Source organism: Apis dorsata, unplaced genomic scaffold (assembly GCF_000469605.1).
Source record: "Apis dorsata unplaced genomic scaffold, Apis dorsata 1.3 scaffold_58, whole genome shotgun sequence".
Lineage (NCBI taxonomy): Eukaryota > Metazoa > Arthropoda > Insecta > Hymenoptera > Apidae > Apis > Apis dorsata.
This window is the reverse complement of record NW_006263358.1, coordinates 1,472,936-1,476,084: the sequence shown is the minus strand read 5'-3', so window position 1 is coordinate 1,476,084 and position 3,149 is coordinate 1,472,936. Positions and strand designations below refer to the sequence as shown.

The window sequence follows — 3,149 nt, the reverse complement described above, 5'->3', positions numbered from 1 at the left end:
TTTTTTTTTTCACTCGCTCGAATGATTAATCGATGAATTTAATTGTTTGAATTTAAATCGTCTATGAAAAGATTGTGAACGAGTTTTCACGATCGTGTGATTCTTAATTAATCTCAATTTGATACAGTCTGTTTTCTTGCGAATCGATTGTTGATTATTTCTTGATAAAATTCAAAGAGATTTCTTTGATTATTTTATATGTAGATCTTAAGCTCTGTACATATATTTCGTCATATAAAATTTCATTATTGGATACTTCGATTTGCTGAATTTATTAAACTTTTTAAAGTTTAAAAATTTGAGTGAGAATTGGAGCAAAATAAAGTAAATCGAAATGAAGAGTGAAATTCTTCGTATTTTAACAATATTTTCCAAATTCCAAGTTTCGAGTCATAGGTTTCCTAAAATGATTCATTAGCCATTACATTAACATAGTTAACATATTTATCGAATGATTCCTCGATTTTCTATCCCCACCGCGATCGGTCGCCGAATTTCGTGTCCCTTCGGTTTTATATTAATGCAGGCCGGTTCCTATGCACATGTCACAAGTAGGATTCCAGACTAGGAATTTGTTTCAAGTTCGTAGGCCGTTCGTTGCGACACGCACACGCATCGTATATTGCGTGCGACGCGTGTGATCAATAAATCGGGCTGTACACCACGTACACTAACTCATCGCCGCGTGTACGCACGTGACGTGCACACTGTTCCAGTCCTAAAACGCACGGTCTAAACGTACAACACCGCTCCTTTTCAACTCGAGCAACAATGTATCAAAAGCAGCCAGGTCAGAACGTTCGTGTGGAAAAATTTCTTGAAACGACGTCCTCCACCGCGTGGACTATGTCACGCGTCTCAAGATTTTGTTATTATTACGCATTTGGTTGCTAGGAATCCGTCGACGTAGGATTTTTTTTTTTTGATTTTAAGTAACCTCTCTTGGAATCGAAACATTCCACTTGTAAAGCGTAGAATTTTATTATAACGTGGCGTGATATTTGATTGCATCTCTCGATTTTTTATTTTTATTTATTTATTTATTTATTTTTTTTTTTCATTTTTCTATGCTCATTATTCTCTCTGGATATTACATTTTATCGAGTTGAACTTGTTTTATAATATTAACGGTTTAGAAGTACGGTTTGCAATTAAAGTTTCTGATTAAAGTTTCCTCTAAGTATTTTCATTTAAAGTTCTTAACTAACTGTGAATGTAATACTCGAATTTTTGTATCGCCAAGGCAACTATGATTTCACAGTAATTGTTCTTATTAGAATTTTTGTCAGCGTTTACCGTACACTGGCTCACTTTCTCCTTGGCCTATCATCTTATAACAGGCTTCCCGTCGTGTTTTTGATAAATTCGATACGAAACTTCCTGGACGCACGGGATGTTGGACACGTAACAAATGTACGCATACGTATTATCTCGGCAACTAGTACACAACTTACGCCGTGCTCATAGGTCGAATTTTTTTCCTCTATTAAAATCTTTCCTCGAACCAACTCTCTCGACGTATAAATAGAAATCGATATTTCGAAGGTAAATTTTAATTATAATCTTGTGAGGATTCGTTAATCAACCTCATAAATGTAACCGTGTAAATTTATTTTCAATTTTAAAATAAAAAAAAGAAGAAGAAGAAGAAGAAGGAGAATGATCGGAAAATTTTATTTTATAAACGTTTATTTCATCCTCCATTCTTTCTCTCCTTCTCTCTTTTCACTTTTTTTTTCTGACGATGAATTTGCAAGGTTGATTAACGCCATGGCTCACACTAGAAACGGAAATCCCCCGAGCCAATGTCTTTCCACATGGCGGCCGATGGTTATTTGATCGATACGAGCCCTCGCTCTCTCCGCTTTTCACCGTGAGCATTGCGACCCTTTTATTAATGACTGACTCACACGCATCTCGATAAGCCGCGATAGTCACGAGCCTCGCATTTGGGAACGTTCCACGCACACGAAGGTCGTATCTTTTCGGGACGATTTATTAAGTACTTTACCATTGCCGGGTACTATTCTCCCTTCGTACGATTCTCAATTCCATCGATCGTGCGTACCATTCGAAAATGGAATAAAAAGAAGGAGAGGAATGATTGTTATTTTTAAAATGCTCAGTTTATCTGGATCGATTATCGATCTTCTAATTCTGTAATTCTGTTAACACTGTGACGAAACAAAAAGAATCATGCGACGTAAGAATTAAATGCTCACGAAATATACAATGTAGAAATCGTGTTGCAAATTTTTCAATTGTTCAATGTTGATAACAGTTTTAATCTATCGCGACATTAATCGCTGATTTTTATCGTTCCCACGATTCGTGTTAGATAGGGATCGACGTGTACGGTCTTTTAAGCGCAATTCCCATATTTAAATACACACTTTCTTAAATATTTATTAGAATATATAGCGTACACTTTTATAACAACCTCTTAGAATTTACCATGATTCATTTCAGAATTCTGAATCATGGCAAATTTTAAATTCAATAAACTCTATCGATAATAATAGATCCGCGATAGAAAATTGAATTCAATTTTATTTTAAATATGATTTACGATACTCTGTATCGATAAACGAGAATAGGAATAGATCCGCGAGAGAAGATTGGAAAAATTTTAATAATTTGTGAAAAGACGCTATACTTTTTCTTCTAAAATTTTTAAAAAATTTCCAATTCCTATTTCGAATATCGAATTCAATTGGAAATCACGGCGGATTTGAAATAATTTTATCCTGTATCGATAATAGAGATTAGAATTGGTTCACGATAGAAAATTGAAATATAAGCGGTACACGGTGGCAAAGCGGAGCAAAAACAGTGCAAATTAACCGAATTATGGAAGCGTCACGTTTGCTAATGATTTATGCGCGACAATGTGCCGGTAATTGGCAACGTGCACGCAGCGAGCGACGCGCGGCCTGTCCACCGATTAATTAATGAATTGACGGGCACGAGATTGCGGCCGCAAAATGATGTACATACATTCGTCACTGGGAGACGGTCAATTGTCGGTGCTGGAGCGCAAACTTCGTCGTTTGTCACCGTTTGTCGCCATTTGTCGCGGTTTGTCGTTCTTCCTTGTCGTTCTGCGCTTTAAAAACAATTCTTAAGCCGCGTTCTCATTGATGCGTTCA

At 36.3% G+C, this 3,149-nt stretch overlaps 1 protein-coding gene across 5 annotated transcripts in view; it reads left to right on the top strand.

Annotated features, from left to right (window-relative positions):
• Nucleotides 1–3,149, top strand: part of LOC102680785 (protein abrupt-like) — a 57,543-nt gene that overhangs the window by 2,139 nt on the left and 52,255 nt on the right. The gene's annotated exons all lie outside the window — the stretch shown is intronic.